Below are 20,280 nucleotides of genomic sequence, written 5' to 3' on the forward strand. Positions count from 1 at the left end.
AGTAGCTAAATAAAATGCTGACAGCATTTCTCCCTCGAAACTATTAAATTCTCCCCAGGGGGATTTTATTCCTGGTGGAGAACCCCTGATCTAAATATTTACTCTTAAATAAAATTAGAACTCAAGTATTCATTTAGAAATCAAACAACAATTATAACACTGATTATCACAATTAAAAACAACAATTATAAACGTACAGTTATATAACGCTGATTTTTGGTGCTTGACTTCTAAATTAATAAGAGCAATTAATAAGATTAATAATTAATAAGATTAATAATTAATAAGATTAATAATTAATAAGATTAATAAGAAACTATATAGAGGTATAAATTAATGAACAATGGAAGAAAACGGTGAATAGTGTCTTGAATTTTTGACAGGTTTTTGACGCAATCTTTTGGTCCTTAGTTCACCTTTCAAGCGCCATTTCTTGAACTGTTGGGCCAAATGCGTAGATCCATGGTATCTCTCGTGCCTCTTGAACATATACCGTTGTTTTTTTTTTTTTTTTTTTTTAGTGCTTGGAAGACAGCTGAAGAAGTAACGTACTGCGAGCCCAAATGATCTTATAGAATTGCTTGACAGGATTCAGTATTGTGAGAACTTCTTCAATAATAGCCTTTATTATTAAATGACCAAATCTCTAGCCTGACTGACGTGTTGTAAGTCAAATGAAATGGATAGTCTTCCAGAACATGGTTCGTCTTCGAATTATTCTTAGTCTTCTTTAAACATCTCATATCACTCAAAAAACTCTTGATTTTTAATCAAGTATTATATTTACAGGATTTTTCACGTTTTTGTAGCCGAAATTTCATTGTAAATCAAAATTTAATGCATATTCTTTGCTCTGTTGTATTCACCATTTTAGGAAATCACAATGAAATTAATTACGTGGAATGAGATACGAACCATTGAAATTATAAAACATGCCTTCCTTTTAAATATGCGTTAACTTGGTCTCCTTTTAACAGTAATTATTTTACCCAAAAATAAAATATTGTACTTAAAATTTAATATCTATTCTTTACAGAGGAATATTTATGTCAGAAAAGTACTCAGACACTATTGAGACTGCAGACAGAGTTATCTGGAATAAAAAAAAAATCTAAGTAATAATCGAAGTAACAGTAATTAGTAATCTAATCGAAGTAACAATCAGCTTCTAAAAAATCATTTGTTTGAATTCTTTCACAATTTTTTCTTAACAATCTACATTATTTCATCATTTCTTTATTATAGCTTCTTCGAGAAAGCATATGAGATCAGAAAATTGTAAATTAATTCTTAATTTGCATCTAGAGAAAGAGAAATCTATTAGAAATATTTGTTAAAATAAATCACAGCAGAATTCAAAACGGCATAAGACGTGGATAATCATCAAAGCTGTAATATGGAATTGAAATGTTCTAAATATGAGATTATGTATTAAATATTAATTAAATATGAAAGTAATCGAAGAATAATGTAATGCTCCTAAACTTCCAGCAGAACTTTGTTAAACTTGGGAAATATTTGTCAAGCTTGCCAAAATAGAATCCGATCTCTATAAGGGGCAATAGTCTATGTAAAAAGACTGAGTCAACTTGTAGAGACATTAGGTAACTTTGGAAGCAAGAGATTGAAAAATTAGCAAACGCCTTCCCTGGGAATCGAACCACGGACTTCTGAAATAGCAAATCAGAGTGCTGACCACTACACCACGAAGGCACGCTAGGGAAGCAGGAGTACCTTATAAACTTAAATATAATACCTCATAAACTTTAAAATAATAACCTTCATTTTTTCCCCTCAAAAATTAAAGGAAAAAGTGTCCTAAAAATACTGGAACACCATTAGTAATTACTAATGGAAGCTAATTTAATGTCCTTGGTTTTAGGTTATAGAATTATAAATTTTTTCTACGAAAACGACTTCAAATCAAATCTGAAATCAAATCAAAAACTGAATCTTTTGCCCAACAAGTAGGCCAAGCAACGCATGATAAACAAGGATTTATGGTATGGGATGTATGTTACTTCATGAAAGTATAATCTTAAAATTATTGATAGATCAATACAAAAATACTGATATTTTAAAATAAAATTTGAAATCACAAAATATATAATATAATTTAAATAAAACCAAATGTAATAAAATTTAATGCTATAAAGATTGTACAATAAAGGATACGAAATGACTTCATTTTCCAACAAGAAATTCTGCTTGCTATGCACAGAGTCTCAAAGAATTCCTTATGTCCAAATTTAACATTTGGAAAAAAAATTGGAAACAAAACCGCAATTGAATCAGTAATGCGGTGAACCGAAATCCCACTTGAGAGGCTCGGGGGGGGGGGGAGAAAGAGGGCTTGGGAGACCATCGGACACGTCCCGGGGTGTCTCCATCGAAATTGGGAGCAGAACTGAGCAAAATCGTACTATTACCTGTAAGATGCTGAAGGCTGTTGCCAACGACAAGCGTATCTTGCGCTCCTTGCCACGAGGAATTTCGTGGGTTTGAGCTGATATTACTGTCAGACAAGTGAGCATAAGTAACAACAACAACAGCACATATTCACAGAAGTAATAAAAGTTTATTTGTACACAAACTAAAATTATACTATATTTTAGAAATTATTGATAATACAACAAAATATTAATACCATTTTAAGAATTATTGTTATTATTATTATTTTAGTTTTCATTTGACACTATTTCCTGACCACTTTTATGACATGATTTTTCTGTTCAAGAGAGAAGATACCGAATTTTAAACTGAATGTTTTATTCTTGGAAAAAATATTTAGTGTCAGATCAGGGCTTAATTTCTAAACTAAAGTACCGGAGCCGTATGAAAGTCCGTCAGGAAAGAGCTAGAAAAATAAATAAATAAAATAATAAAGTAATGAATAGTTAAAATAATTAAAATAATTCAGTAAAATGTAAAGGGATTAATAAAGCATTTAATAAATTATTAAACTATTAATAAATAGTTAACCGATAAAATAAAATCCTAGCCCTCGTTTTATTTGGGGCTCGGGATGGAACTACAGTTTCATTTAAAAATTAAAAGAATAGCTCGGGCTGAATTTAAAATATGAATATACAATAAAATGCATTGCTTTAAAGTGGTGATAGAAACAAAGCCCATTCTTTTTCCCAGCATATAAATGAAAAGAGGCAAAACGATTAAAGAGTCACTTTTAACAGAGAATATGCAAGTATGAAAACAAACAGAGTAGATCCCAACACTTTCTGACCGCGATTCCCTGCAAATATGATTCTATAACGGCTGATCTGTGAACTTAGATCAAATGTAAGGTGATATTTTCATCTGTCCTGCTTGGTTGCATCGTGCCAAAATGTCTGCAAGGATATTTTTTCATGGTTAGTCACTACCACTGGATGTTAACGATTAGGGTGAGCACTTTTAGAACTTTCGGGAGCGAAAAACTAACCGCTGCCATAATTTCATTCCATTCCTGGATAATGAGACTTTAGCAGGTGGATAGGGTTGTATATTCGTCGAAGGGTTTGTTTTCCAGGAAAAGACAAGCATGCATTCAAAACATAATCAATTTTTAAGGTTTATTTATAATCAAAATAAAATTTTCGATATCAAAAGAATTTTCGAATGAAATTGTGATTCACTTACACACACACACACACACACACACACACACACACACACAAAAAAAAAAAAAAAAAAAAAAAAAAAAAAAAGAGTATTGGAGCCCTCTTAATTAGGACTATGGTGGCTCCAGCTAAACTTATGATTTATCACAAAAATTAACCAGAGCTAGCCTCCGTTGTGCTCCGGCGTAATTTAAGTCAATATATACTTCAAAAAATGCCATATTTCATAATTTAAGTTTAATTTGTTAAAATTTTTTATATAATTTCCAGAAATTGAAAAACTTCCGACTACTTTTGTTAGCTTACTATATGTGAAAAATAGTAAGTAGATTTTATATAAGTTCGGAACAGTATTTTTTACAAAATTTCAGTGTACTACAAAAACACTTATCCGCATAAATAAACTGATTACATTCAGGTTAATAAATACTCAGTTTTTTTAAAGTTTAATTTATTTTTCATTTCATAGCCTTTAAATGCAAGCATTATTTGAATGATTTTATGTTAATGTTTTATAAAATGTTTTAATGTTTCATAAAATGCAATTTTTAATATACATTCTTTTTTTTTGAACTTCTACCTAAGTAAGACATTATTAACACTTGTATTATCATCAACTGTAATCTAAATCTGTAAGAGCATTTAGATTATCATACAAAATCTGTTAAGAGTAAGAATTAAAGCGACACTAAAAAGTTTTACCATTCCTTCGGAGTTTAAATAAACGAAACACAGATGTTGCCAAATATAAGGCTAAGTCGCCAAAGTGGCTTTCTGACTCTACGATATCTTTTTGTTTTCGTCGCTGGGAGGAGAGGGTTACGTTTCTTCTTTTTCTTCTCTTTTTTTCTTTCCACCTCGCCGCTGGAGTTGATAAATAAATAAAAAAGAGACTGCACTGCAGAGAAATATTGGAGGAAAGAGGCAGTCCAAGATTTACAGAATAAACGCCTAAAGCTTGCGTTCTATTTTATTTTAACACGCAGTTGTAGGGGTTGCCACCGAAAATTCCCAGAGCGTCGCCAATATCGATCGGCGCTTCTGCAAACGTCAAAGCTGCCACTTAACAAACATCAGAACAATAAAAAAAAAACCGAAAGTGGAATAAAAAAATTAATTACGACGGAAAGTAATTTTTAATGCAAACTGCGCTCCAATTAAAAAGAAGCGTTTTTATTTTCTTTCTTTGTAGGGCCAATCGGAAGACGTGGGAGGGTTCATTAAAGAGTATCTCGCATCTAATTAAAGCTTATCTCTGAATCCTATTATTCAGAGAGATTTTTTTCTGCTTTTGTTAACGCCTGGAGGAAAGAAAAGAGGGGGAATGCTTGAAAACGCCGTGCGTTACATCTCTAACCGCATCACTGGACTTAAACAACAAACATAATTAATTTTCTTTGCTGGAAAACAAAAAGCTTTGTTGTCGCAATTGTGGAGAAGGCCATCATTCATTAGAACTTAATGCAGGAGAAAGTGTCGTTAATTTAATTGCAGTCTTTTCCACTAGTTAATGCATCACGTAAATTTATTTCCTCTAATTAAAAACAACTGTCAGACACAAATCATTATAAAGGTGCACTTTGAATGCCGAATGTATAACAAATACAAAAGCATTTTAAATGCTTTTATTTCGCTGTTTAATTTCGAATCTAGTCAGAAAATACTGTAATTAAATTATAAAAAGATAATCGGAGCTTTTTTGTTTAAAAAATAATGAAATTAATTTTATTAATTAACTGTTGCAAGAATATAGTCATTTTCACATTTTACATGAAACATAAAATTTTAAATTTGGGAATACAATAAGAATTGATTTAATTATTTAACTCTTATACATAATATTTATTCAATTTATATAAATATTTTTATAACATATTTTTCAAACGGAGGTAGGAAAAAAAATTAAATTGATCACATAGAAGAAATATAAATAACTTAAGTTTTACAACTGAATATAAAGCTACAAAAAGATATTGAATACGAAACTACAGATGCTAGTTTAATTTTAGTTCGTATAATATATTAAATTTGTATAATATTCTGCGTAAAAATATAAGCATTAAAAATTGTTTAACTAATTTTGAGTAAAATTAAGCAATATATATCATATGTATGAATGATGAAATCTCATAAATTTTTAATTCTGTATAAGAAGTGAAGCGTATGATTCTGTTGGTCACTAAACTGATAATGTACTACAGTTCATTCCTTCTCAGTAAACTGTCAGTAAATCGACAGTCTTTGGGTTCAGTTCCCGATTGAAGCACGAAATTTTTAAGAATTTTAAAGGGATGGTGTTGGTGTGGTGTATTTAATTATGGCAAAGCACACTAGGGCTATCTGCCTAAGGGTAGGGTTGCTTTTCGTGGAGGACTTTCTAAGGGAAACTGGCTCGTATACACGTTACACATGGGGAAAACCACGAAAACACCCATGCAGCCAGCCCGTTCGCGGGATTCGAACCTCGGACCGAACTACCAGTGTTCAGCGACTTTAAAGGGATGAGAATTATTCCATGACTAATTATTTCTTGGTTTTATCATGCATATTCTCTTGAATATTAGGACCTATAAAAATGCAGGTAAGCTTCTAATTAGAAAATATAGTTAAAAAGAAAAGATGCAGTTGATGGAAGTAAAATTTTGACGCAAGAATTTAAAATAAATTTTCCTAATTTTGGCAATACTGCTATAATTTTTGAAATATTTAATTATGCAAATAACTGCTGAAGAATTATCACATTTTGTAATGATGTTGAATTATTACCGAAATTAAAACAATTTTGCTAAGATTTCCAGCCGAACGTGCACATTTAATAAGACTGTTAAATTGTAAAAACATTACAATTTAATAACAATCGCAATCATTCAAAAGTGCTTAAAAGCGAAATAATTTTGGGAAAAAAAAAAAAAAAAAAAAACTGCAATAAAACTAATTTCTTATTCTTTTAATCATAGCAGTACTTTTTGCATTAATCCACAAGTTCCTGCAGTAATTAAAAATAACACATAATTAACATGTTCCTTTAGAAATTTTGCGTATTACTTTGCTTTTAAAAGCTTTCATCAAAATGAAAATCTCTTTAAGTCTCATCCACCTCATCAACGAAAATTGTTTTCCCTGCGCAATCATTTTCTCTCGAAAATTGCCAAACATTTAGCACAATGAGAAGACTAAACAAATATGACTCCATTACAGAGAGTGCTCTCGCCTTTCAAAAATAAAAGCTGACGCAGCCGCGATAAATTGAAGAGCGAAATTCTGCTAAAGATAGCTGCCTCTAATCAATAAATATTCTTCGAAAAAGGCAGAAGTTCATTTCCATAGATTCTTTCGAATGCAATTTGTTCGACGTATGACTTACCATCGAACAAAATTCTGCAAAACTATTCCAAAATTTTCCTTAGTTCCAACCGTAACCTCCGTTTTTTTGCGGGACCGAAAAAGAATCGTCTGCGTCTAATTACCGGAATGCTGCAGCTGGAAGAAGGTTCGCAAAAAAAGTGACGGGAGAAAGCGATAGAGGGCGCAGGTAGCGGTTGTTAAATGTGTTGTTGCTGTAGGATAGCAGCGAACATAGCAGAAGAAACATGGAGACGTAACATTTGTGCCGGATATTTCGTAAGCAGTTGGTTTTGTGAGGTGCGCTTTGATGGCTGATGTCGACAATTCTTCACAGAAAAGCAAGAGTTTTTCTCTCAAAAAACTGCTGAAGGTCCGACGAGTCACCAGTTTTTCGTAGAATACGATATTGCGTTAAACCAGGTAAGATATATGTTTTGAGCACGTGCAGACGATGCTTTTTTTTTTTTTTTTTGTCAGTGGCGCTGTTGTAGTAATTTTTTTTTGTTTGCCTTTTTTTTGCCTCTTCAGTTCCCTTACCCCTATATTTGACGTTTCTGTCATTACGTCACATCACTGTCATATAAGATCAAAGATTGGATTTTTGATATTCAAGTAAACTGTTACCGAAAATTTTTATTTTCATCATATCGAAGTTTTTTTTTTTTTCTTGGCACCGCTAGCAGCTGGGTTTTGTTTTTATACTCCGTGATTGTTTGTTTACTTGTTGTACTTTATCAAAGAATATTGAACTGGCCTTTCTCAGCATAATTTTTCACTATTAAAAATTACTGATAAAAACAATACAATTTAAAAAAAGGATATATATTAGTGGGGGGGAAGCAGTTGTTCTTTTTTTTTTTCTTTTTTCTTTTTTTTTTTTTTTTTAGAGTAACTGTGAATATTATCCGATAAGTGAAATTTTAGTATTTTTTTTTAAATCAGTAACTTTTATATAAATAGTTCGTTATTTTTTCCTTTATATTTTATTCCAGTTGGATAGAATAATTTTGAGAAAGATAATTTTATAATAATGAATCGAATTAAATTTTTTCCCCAACTGATATTTTCGACTTGGGTTGTTTCCTTTAAAATTTTATTTGAAAGCACTAAAATTTATTTATGGCTTGCATCTGTTACTTTCATTTAAGGACAGAAAATTATTTTTTTAATATAGCTTTAAAAAACGTTTTTAAAATAAAACAAATGCGGAAAAGGGGGTAGGAGAAATTTAAGTGAAGTCATATCCTATCTCAATAATTGTAGTTTTATTTAACTTTCTGAACAGCCTAAAAATTTTATTCGTTTATTTTTCAAAAACTGCTTTAAGAATATTCTATATAATGGATTGAAAGCACTAAAATTTATTTATGGCTTGCATCTGTTACTTTCATTTAAGGACAGAAAATTATTTTTTTAATATAGCTTTAAAAAACGTTTTTAAAATAAAACAAATGCGGAAAAGGGGGTAGGAGAAATTTAAGTGAAGTCATATCCTATCTCAATAATTGTAGTTTTATTTAACTTTCTGAACAGCCTAAAAATTTTATTCGTTTATTTTTCAAAAACTGCTTTAAGAATATTCTATATAATGGGATATTAAAGCATAGTCCTAAAGATTTTAATTTGTTTAACATAATAAATAAAGGGCTAATAAATTCGATCTATTGCACCTATGAAAAAGTAGCAGGCAAATATTTTGTCCCAAATAATAAATAGAATAAAAATATTTCTAAACATTTATATCACATTTTATAATGTAGCAAATATTTTTTCTTTGCTTTTCTTAACTACGCTGAACATTATATACATTTTAGACACCGAGCTGCTACGAGAGAATAAAAACCTACAATCCAGTTTTGTTTTATTTTTCCGTAATTGAAATTATAGAAGCAGTTTGAAAATATTATAACAACATTTTTAGTTATGTATATAAAATTGAATGTGGTTTACAAAATCTCGTAAAGATAATGTAAAATTAATTCTAAAGTATGAAAACATAAATATAAACATAAACATAAAGTATGAAAACAAGAACTCAAAAAAGGAACATTGCATTTTGTGTAATCTATGTAGTTCAAATCTTACATTCTGTGTTTTTCGTCGATTAATGTGTTCGGATTGAAGAAAAACTTACTCTGAAGTGTAAAATTTCTCTGATGCTCTTTTAGGAGCACTTTTGAAACCACAAAGAAATGTTTAAAAATGTTAACTCTTTTTTTCACATGTGCTTTGACTATAATCAATAAAATTATTTGATTATTTAAGCCAAATTGCTGAAAAATTAACCTACTAGTTTATTTAGGAAAATCTTTCATTCAAGAAATGGGTTTTTATTGTCGTTTGCATTCTCTCTCTACAAATGCTCTTTTGCCTAAATTAGAAAAATACCATTTAATTACCATTTAGAACTCTGACAGTTCTGTTTATTTTGGTGTCCACTGTCAAATCTAATTTATTTCGAGAGTTTAAAGCTATATATATATATATCTGTATAGTATATTATAAAATGAAAATTAGTGTATAGTATAAAGTACTTCACTAAGATTGTAAGCTTAAGTAACATGATGGTATTCGGTGCAAAATTGTCAGACAGTCAGAATTCTATCATTTATACAAGTCAGGAAACTAAAACAAGAATTAGTATTTCAATTGCAGCAATTCTGCACTTTGTGTCTACTGTTATTAGCCGCAAAAGTTTAAACTGACTCCCTTAATGATAATTTATTTGTATGGGACAATAATTTCATCAGTTTCATCCCATTTTGTATATTATTATCAAGGCTTAGGTTTTAAAAATTGCTGTTTTTTGATTTAAAAATTTAGAATAATTCCGTGGTTTTGTGGTTAAATATTCTTTCATGAAATTTCTCTCCCATTTATGTCCCCTTTATAAACTTTATAGGAAATTGTAGGATAATACTTGTAACAAATTTATATGAAACTTAGAGTAATATTCCAATTTAATATATTTTTTTCATTTTTGATTTTGTGTTTCATTTTTAAAATTTACACTTGCATTTATATTTTTGTAAAAAAAAAAGTAGTTATACATTTCATGCTTCCTTTTTTTTGGGGGGGGGGGAGAGGGCTAGATTTTTTAATATCATCAAGTTTATATTTTCTGATGAAAATACAAAAGGTTTTAGGTTTTAAGGGAATGAGTTTTGTTTATGAATTAAATTCGTACAAAATTTGCGTCTTCTGATGATAGTACAAGATTTTTTTAGTTTAAGTTTTAGATACGAATTTAATAAGTGTTGTTTATGATTTGAATTCCTAGAAAATTTGCTTTTTCTAATAATAATTATAAAAAATGTTATGTTAATTATACATTTAGATATTAAATAAGTAAGTTTTGTTTATGAATTAAACTCGCTTGCTTTTGTAATAATAATGGCGAATGTTTAAATTCATTTCGGCTTTCATATTTTTTTTAACTTTGCTTTTAATCCATATGACTTTTTTTAACCCTTCAGTATTTTAATTTTTTTCCTATGCTCAGTAATTTAAGTAGTATAACTACGTGAATACTACATACCTATGTAGTAATTTAAGGAGTATAATTACGATTATTCTGTAATTATTGAAATGTTCTTAGTTGTCATACAAAAAATTATTTCTGCTGTTATTAGTTTTTTTACAATCTCATAAGCGCAGGAATTACGTGTTTGCATGGCCTTTATATTTATTTGTTTTACTTTTGATTTCTTCTTGGTTTTCTAATATTTGCATTACTTTTATTTTATTTATGAAAAGTTTTTTAAAAATATTGCAAAAACTACCGAAAAAGCTCAAATATATTTTTTGGGCTTCTTTAATAGCATAAGATCTGTGGTTTTTTTTTAAACCATATTACAAATATTAATTTTTTTTTTTTTTTTTTTTTTTTTTTTTTTTATGTTAAATTCGTTTTTCTATTTCTGCTATAGTTTGCTGTTTACCGTATGCTGTGTTACAGATTTCTGAAATACATTGTGACTATTTCGATTATTCAGTTCGTTAATTTATTACCTTAGATTAGTACTATAATTCTAAGGCAATTCATATTGTCTGTCTAGATAAATAGTTCTGATTATTCATCAGAATATTCAATATCTATAAAATCAGATGTACATAATTTTCAACTTTAATTTCTATATATCAGAAAATAAATCAGGAGGTATTGTGAAACAAATTGGAATACTTCCTAAAGTTGCAAGGAATTCTATAATTTTCAAAAATCCCATTGCCTTAATATCTTGCATTCATGTCTTACTTAATGTAAAATTTTCTATATGCTATAGGTTGTTATTTAGAGCAGAAAAGATAATATACGAAAGAGAAGCTGTGAATAATTTTATCCGTAAACAAATAATACATATTTATTTTGATAAAAAAAACAGTTATGATTTCCTTTTCCTTCTACTGACTATTTTATTTGATGCTTTGAATTTTATGTAAGATTCAATATTTTTTACTCTTCATATTTTTTTAATTTGACTTGAATTTGATCTCAATTTTATAAGGCATTATATTTTAGAAACTAACCTATGTTGCTGAAAGTATAAATTTTATTTATTATTTATGAAAAATATTTAAAATGTATGTTAAGGTTCATAGAATACATCTGAAATAATTTTTTCTATAATGATTAGAAATTTCTTTCTCATTATTTCATTTAAAACCAATTTAGTGTAGTTTCAATTTTCTAGTTAGCTTGTAACAAAATAACACATAAATTTCATCTCATAAATTTGAATTTGTCAGCAGTAATTCGTTGTTGAGTAATGTAACAACCACAAAAGCTTAAAAATAAACTAAGACAAATACTTATTGTAAACAAAATTTAAACATGTTTTTAATATGCTCTTTTGGAACTTATTAGTAGGAGGTAATTCGATGTTTAATAATATGGAGAACGAAAGTTATGTTTGATAAAAAAAAACATCCTCCCTGCATATTTCACAAATCTAGCCAATTTAGTTAATCTGTTTTGCGAAATCGTTCTGTCAGTTAGTTACCTAGAATTCTTCAGGTTATTACAGAACTTTAAAATAAATTCAAATTCGTGCATACCTAGTACTCAAGTTTTCTTCTACATCAAAAATTCCTTCTCTCGGCCGATGGATTAAAATATCCTGCTATCTTTTATAATGATGATGGCATTGTTGCGTTCAAATGATCTAACTTAACGTAACCTAACTTTATTACTCAAGAATGTACACACTAATTTATGATGACAAATTATATTTTTTTTTTTTTAGTACTGATAATTTATCGTAGCATAAGAGCATCTATTACTTAACAGTATAATAGATACTTAAATATTACTCATTTGCTAAATTAATTCTCATTTTGATTCCTTTCATTTTTGATTTAGTAATTTTGAGATTATAATGTAGTTTGAAAATTATGTACCAACTGCTGTTCTCTGGTGGCCTTTTATTTTACGACCGCATATTGACCTTGTCAATGTACTTCGCTATTCTGACCACAGAAGCATTCAGGAACCCGTTTGTATTACAAAGACCTTTGGGCAGATACCAGACACGTGTTTATAATGTCGAAAAATGATTTTATTTTTGTCTTCTTATGTACTTAGGCTGTCATTTTATGTGACATAACAATAAGTAATTTCAAGATACGTTTAATTAAATTATGCACATAATGTTATGTTAAAATTTTAACTGTTTTCATTTTATATAATAAAGGGAGGAAATACCGTAGAACTTTATGACTTTAGAAGCACTGCTTTTATTATTATGTTTCATTCTTAATTATCTTCTCGTAGAACGCGGACAATATACTTCTTAACAAAATGCACTTTAACACCAGGTAGATAATGAAATCTGTTTTGTAAGTTATACACATTGTTCTCGTTGAATACCTTTCTTGCATAATTATCAACAGCTGTATCACAACATACGAGTATGAATATATTTATTAATGAAAATTGGAAATTAATAAATAATATTGCCGCATAGATTAAAAAAATAAGTAAGAAAATCAAAAAACTTAATAAATTTTAAGAAAAAGGCACTTCAGTTTCTCTCAAGTTGATAAAAAATTATTTTATATTCAACACATTTAATGTATTACAAGCATGTAAATAAAAAAAATAAAAAAAAAAAAATTCACATAATTTGATTGCATTCCCAAAAGAAGTAAAAATACAGTTTTTAAAACTAGAATATTGGGAAATTTTTAGAGTAGATATTAAATTTTTTTCACAAAAATTTATATTTTACTTGCCCTTTTTCCAAATAAATTATTTACTCTCATCTAAATGTCATTTAAAAGCTGAAAGATGCCCCTTGTCTTGTCAATACTTATACGAATGGAAATTATTTCGGTATATCGATAAATTTGAAAAGAATAACAATATTTGAAATAATTAATAAATGTAGCTTAAGAAACGCACGAGTTTTTAAAGAAAATTAATACTTCAGTTTTTGCATTTCAAACAGTGCCGCCATTTTTTCCAGTGTTAAATTTTTTGTGGTTTTTATAATTAAAAAGAAACTCGTATTTAATTTATTTTTTTTTTTGCGGTTTCTTGAGAAAAAATAAGGAAATAAGATAGCGATGTGGTTTATGTTGAAATAATAATTATTTTTTGGCTTAATTAAAACTGAATAAAGTAGGTATACCTTTCAGCATTCAGTGCAGTCCCTTAGAGTGTTTAATTTTTTTAACCCTTTTAAAACCAAACAATTTTTTCCCTCTTTTCTTTGAAAGAATTTCTTTATTTTTTTTTTTTTTTATTGTATTTCTTAGATGTGCTTTCTTTTTTGGAATTCGAAGCAACCTTCAAAATTAATAACTGTAATTCATTTTAAATGTTATTCATTCAGACATATCTCTAAGATATGGAATGTTTATTGAAAAATTAACTTAATAAAGTACTCATAAGCTTCGGTAATTTTTTTAAACTTATAAACAAATGAATAAATCCTAGAAAGAGTCTGTCATTGTTTCGTAAATTTTTGTTCAGTTTTTTAAACGCTCCTTCAAAAATATATTTATTATAATGGTTAAATTAAAATTAGACAATGTTGTTATATCTGATAGATTTAATACTCTTTAATAACATCTGTGATGATGTATTTATGGCCCTTAAAAGTACAATTAGTTCATTAGAATTATAAAACTCAAATTTTGTAATTGTAAAAACATGAAATTTATAAATATGATATGAAGGTGTGCTTACCTTAACATAAAATTTTAAAAAGATTTGGCCCACCAGCGGCCGAGCGGTAAAGTCACTGAACACTGGTAGTTCGGTCGCGAGGTTCGAATCCCGCGAACGGGCTGGCTGCATGGGCGTTTTGGTAGTTTTCCCCATGTGTAACGTGTATACGAGTCACTTCCCCTTAGAAAGTCCTCCACGAAGGCATCCCTTCCTTTAGGCAGATAGCCCTCGAGGCTTTGCCATACTCACACACACACACATTAAAAAGATTTTATCGTGAAGGTGATCTATTTAAATACAGGAAAACCTATATAAAATTTTCTTTTCTTTTCTTTTTTTCTTTTTACAAGTAATTAAGGTAAAGCAATCTTTGAGTCAAAATATTAATATATAGAATTCATCACAAATTTAAAAAAAATTAAAATTCGAAGTTTTTATTTTTTATTTTTTATATTGCTCTCCCAAGTTTCCTAAACAAGAAGTGACAAATATAATTTTGAAATTTTCCTAAAAATTGAATGAAAACGTAGCTTTTGAATTGTGTATCATTTTGAAGCAGATACATAAACAAAAGTATTATTTATTTTACTTAATATAAATTATATTACCTTGAACTAGCTTGTTTATGATATTATAAATGCAAATTATATTTTATACTCGAAAATACTAATGTATAATTAATTTTGCTTATTTTAACACATCTGTTCCCACATATTTTGAATCGTCTGTTTTTTGCTTTCCTTTACACATCTGTTCCTTTCAAAATAAACATTGACTCGTTTTAATAGCAATATTATTTTTTTAGTTGTAAGCTGAATGCAATAATTTTAGGCTAAATTATCTTGTTTAATACCTTTATCCACCCCTTTATTTACGTTTAATCTATAATGAATTTTATATTTTTCAGTTTAATTTCTTTTCGTCTTTTGATCATAATTTTCCATAATCATTAATAGATAATTAAAAACAAAAACTCTAAACATAGAGATTTTCCTTAAGCTGAGAACTGTTTCACTGGCAAACAATCTCATAAGAAATGTACTTATTTTAACTCATTAACCTTTAATATAAATTCCTAAAGGTAATGAGTTAAAATAAAAAAAATATTTAATTTTTATATTTCTCGAAAATAAACAGTAAAGGTTTTATGCAAGTTTAAACATTCTAGGTTCATACCAAATTTTAATTGAGTTAAAACGGTTTTTGTAGAAATTGTTCTTTTTAACATAACGTAAGTTTCAATCATAGATTTACATTGTACATTATGTAAATTATAGCGTAGCTTTGCTGTCACTCTAACTAATTTGCAATTTGTAATACATTTCCAAATTTACCTTCAGGGCTCCGAATACGTTAATAACATATGCTTTCAAAACGTAGTATGATTTTCACGTGTATTATGATTATTATATTACATTTATTCTACGTTTATATGTATTTATATTGTAATCACTATCCATTTTATATGTATAATATATATGGCCCATAATATATCTATGTACTAACACACACACGCGTATTATACATATATGCACACCTTTTGATGCAGAGAGGAGGTTTTACACTGAAGTAATTTTTTTTATGAATAATTTATGGATATTTTTAACTCTTTCTATCAGTTATTTCAAATGTCAAAATTAACATTCTTCTATCTTTTATACCTTATTTTGCTTTATAAAATATGAATAAAAATATATATAAGAGAATATGTAAATGCAAATTGTCTGCTATGAAATGAGAGGTGAAATTTAGATGGTAAATGTGTACTATTGCGAAAATTAATAATTGAAATTTGTAAATAAATAAACTGAAATTGTTAATTAAAATGCAAAAGTAAAGAATGGAACAAGAGAATTATATTTCTGATTCCATAGAGAGATCCCGACTCATCAAGGGGAATTTTAACTTCTCCTACAAATCAGATTTATAAGAACACATTTCTAAAGACATAAAAATTTTGAATGCATTCTTGCATATCTTTCAGTATTCAGTATAATTTATGATTTAAAAAAATTATTTTAGCTGATCTGCATTTTTTCATTGAGATCATGTATTAAAAAAATTGGATTCCTCATAAAATTTACGGTAAACTTAAATTTCCTCTATTATATTCATTACTTGACATCATTTTTACTAAAATACCATTGCAATTTTCTATACAAATTTAATTCAAAATGAAATGAGTTTTATATGCCCTTCGTCAGATTTCGAGGATTAACACCCGATTATTTTTACATTCCTAACAGACTGGAATGTATGAAATTTCACAGCAATGTACGTTTACTTAGTTCTAGAATTAATGTCACTTCACGTTCATTTGTATGCATGAAGTAGAGCACAACGATTGAGAGCACTAGACAATAGAATACCAACGCGATGCACAGACAATGCCAACAAATGGTATTAAGACACAAATTCATGAGGATTAAAATAATTCATATTTGGGTTTCCGAATAAGTTTTGTTCTCAGGAATCGTCTGAAGCGATATTATTAAAAATGAGTAAAAATCATTTGCTTGTAGACGTCTGAATGAAATTTAAATTCGTACATTTATAACGGTAAAGAGAATATTATATAAATGTACGAATGTAAAATTAATTTAATGATTTCAAGCCCTGTACTGCCTTCTCCTTGAATGGCGGAACAGGTTGGTGTCACAAACACTAGACCCCTACTAAGTACTAGTTTAAGTTGCACCTTAAAAGTTTATTGATATTTTGTTTTAGAATACATTCTTAAAAATTACTGAAAGACATTTTGTGAATATTATTTCTGAGAAAATGGAATAAAATAAAATTTTATCGGAATCTTTTTAGAAGCTTTCAAAGACAGGGTTATTAAATTGTTGACAAGACATGGCTATTTAATTACTGTTATTTTATTTAATTAATTTTTTTCAAAATGCATATTTTCCCTTAATAATGCTGCTATATAGTAATGAAAAATATTTATGTAATTATATTAATAACGGTCCTAAAAGCTGCTTTTTGATAAAAGGCTGAGAATGTAAAATTAACCAAGATTATAACAATTACTTCTGTACGTTCTCTTAAGAAAGAAATGCAATAAAATGTCAAACGTGTAACTAACCTTTTTTTTTTTTTTTTTTTGAAAAAAATCAAAAACACGAAATAGTTTAAACCTCTTTCTATTTAATTATTTATTTATTCCTTCAAACTCTTCACTAGATAAATCGATAACTGATTAAAATTTTTGTCACAAGCGACGTTTACTGCGAAGACTTAGCTTTTGGCTTATTTAATTACGAGAAAGCACTCGACGGGTATCTGCCTATCCTTCGTGGAGGACTTTCTAAAGGAAATTGGCTCGCATAAACGTTAAACATGGGGAAAACCATGAAAACACCCCTGCAACCAGCTCGTTTGCCAGGATTCGAATACCAGTGTTCAGTGACTTTACGTTGTGTAGTTGTTATTAACTACACTAAAAGTAAAAAAATAATTTGTTAACTATTGCAACGCTCTGTAAATGAAATTAACATCGTGAGGGACTAACAATATCGAATTTTTAAATTAGAATTCTGATAGTTGCATTTGAATGAATTGAATGTTTTTATTCTTATTATATGTCATTTCTATGCTATCGTTTCGTAATGTTTTTATAGGCTTTTCACATTTTTATAAGTAGTCAGACAGAGCAGAAAATTGTTGTGATAGCTAAAGATACTGTTTTTTTGCTTTTTAGTGTATTTATCTAAAACTATGTAATATAAACATTTTTCATATGCATTTTTTTTTGTTTTGTTTTATACCTTTTAATCTGTAATTCAGAAGAAAATAATAAAGAATGAAAAACAACTGCATCTGAATGTAAGGAGAGTTTCACTCCGATCTTTATTATGATGAAAAATGTGACGACACACTTCTGTTTAGATCTTTGGATCTGTCCGATGATGTAAGATAAAAGTCGATTTATTTGAATTTCCATTTGATAATTATGATGTAAGTAATCGTTATTGTTAGTATTCGCTCGACTGGAAAAATCGCCAGAAATTCGTAGATTAAGTTGCAAATTTCGAACAAAATTCATCTGGAACATTATTTCCCGGTGTAGCGGATAATGCAAAGATCGATATTTTGCGATGATTCATTTGATCAGAAAGCATGGATATAAAACTGTTCAGTGTAAAATTTTAAAATATTTATATAGAAGTTTCAACAAAAATCGGTGTCTAATATACATTATTATAACATACGTGTATGTGTGTAAGATCTCAAGAAAATTTCCAGTGGAAGTGGGTCAGAAACAGATTTCAAGATTACTCTCTAAAAATGAGCAGACATACTAATGTATTAAATAAAACTGTGTCACAACCTATTAATAAGTGTTGCTTTTAAAAACCAGGTTACTGAAGTGGGAAAAAAAAAGAGTCAGAAACGTTTAATCTACAGATATAAACCTTCACTTCTGTGAGGTTGAAAGGTCTCGTTATCAGTGTCAGAATATTATTTTCTCGTAATAAGGAGTTTAGTGACAATACAGCTGGGAAATCGATGTCGTATTTCAACACAAACGAAAAAATCTTTAGAATCTGATTACCTGTATGAAGTTTCTTCATAGGTGCTTGAATATCTAGGATCGTATCTTTTCTTCTGGCATGAACTTCTAAGAGTTCTAACCAGTAGTTAAACATTTTACCAAAGGCCCTTAGTAATCATGATAAAATAAGAGGTATATTGAAAAATACACCACACCCGAAGGCGAGATCGAAGTCATGAGATAAACTCATTAAATAGTAATTTTTAAATGCAATTAAATGGCGTGTCATTAGCAGTCGTTGGTGCAAAATAAGTCCTAAGTTTCAGAAAATTGCTGAATAAAACGTAAAATAAGATTGTAGAAGTTCAAAAAGGCGAATTTGAAGAGGTAATAATGTCCTTATTCTTCAGAAAGACAATTCGGGTACAGTACAATTAATTAATCATGCAAGAAAATTAATTTCTTTAAAGTTTCAGAGTAAACACCACGTGATGCGAGATGGCCAGTAGCGAGTGAAAGAGTCATAAGACCGCGAACTAAATTTTTTCACTGTAAGCAAAGTCTTTGCTATAAAACACTACACAGTACTAAATAAATTCTTGGTTAAATAGAAATAATAAAATAAGTAATTAATATTAAGTTGCAATCATAGTCCATAAGCTTTGTCAAAGCATTGTCCAAAACATAAGTAAAACTTGATTAAATGAAGAGTATTAAAATACGTGAAGTAAGTAGAATAAAATATATATACTGTACACTACCACCATAATGCATTATGATGGATAGTTCGCGGTCTTTTTACTACATGTTCCTCTGTGGAATCATAGTTTGTGAGTTCTTTAATAGCCGGGTATTGCGAGTTTTTCATTTTTTCAAAGAAGTTGTGTGCAGTAGTTGGTATTTGATCGTGAATCGGTAGAATCTTTAAATCCTTATGAATTTGCGCGTTACGCACAAACCAAGGTGCTTTGGTAATGTTTCGAAGAATTTTATTCTGTTTATTTTCTGGCGTTCAGTTTTTCCAGCAGTCGCCCATGCAGGAACTGCATAAAGTAGAATTGGTCTGATGAGGGTGATATCCATTTAGAGCGGGAATTTTTCAGACTCTTCCAGCCCTCTGTGACATCGTATTATCTAAGTTATTGGTGTTTTATCAGCAGATCCTTGCTGAAGCATTGGATACCCCTCGAGGATAGGCCAGTGGGCAAGCAGGACGGCCCATAAATCAGACGACCACCCCTTCTTTCCAAAGAAAACATCTGCCGGTCACAATCGCTCCACATCTCGTAACTCTTCTCACCTTCGTAACGTTACACTTTCTCGTCACCTCTCTTCAGCAAGAGAAGGTCATGGCGAAGGACATTCCACACCCCTGATGGGACCCCTTTCCTTTTTTACTACCCATTGCGCCCCACTTTTTTTCTTTATTCTTTTCGGATTCTCTCCAAAAAGTCTTTCCTCTCTCGCGTTTCCTCCTTCTTTGCTGTTATTCTAATAGGCAGCCGTCGGCTATAATCGTCGATTCTTGGGTTTCCTGTTTACTGGAGGGTTTTTAAACATGTTCGAGTAACTAACGTTGAAAGTGACGTTTTTTCCCCCCTCTCTTCTTTGAAGGGCACGTTTCTTTTTACCAAAATGAGTGC

General features: G+C 29.2%; 1 protein-coding gene across 1 annotated transcript in view; it reads left to right on the plus strand.

Annotated features, from left to right (window-relative positions):
* The first annotated feature begins 7,173 nt into the window (after window positions 1–7,173).
* Window positions 7,174–20,280, plus strand: part of LOC118183117 (uncharacterized) — a 270,277-nt gene continuing 257,170 nt past the window's right edge. The window contains exon 1 of the mRNA XM_085811874.1: window positions 7,174–7,385. The gene's annotated coding sequence lies outside the window, so the exon portion shown is untranslated. The remainder of the gene's footprint in view (window positions 7,386–20,280) is intronic.

Source organism: Stegodyphus dumicola, chromosome 2 (assembly GCF_044657685.1).
Source record: "Stegodyphus dumicola isolate Sdum_Otavi_A_Nest chromosome 2, ASM4465768v1".
Lineage (NCBI taxonomy): Eukaryota > Metazoa > Arthropoda > Arachnida > Araneae > Eresidae > Stegodyphus > Stegodyphus dumicola.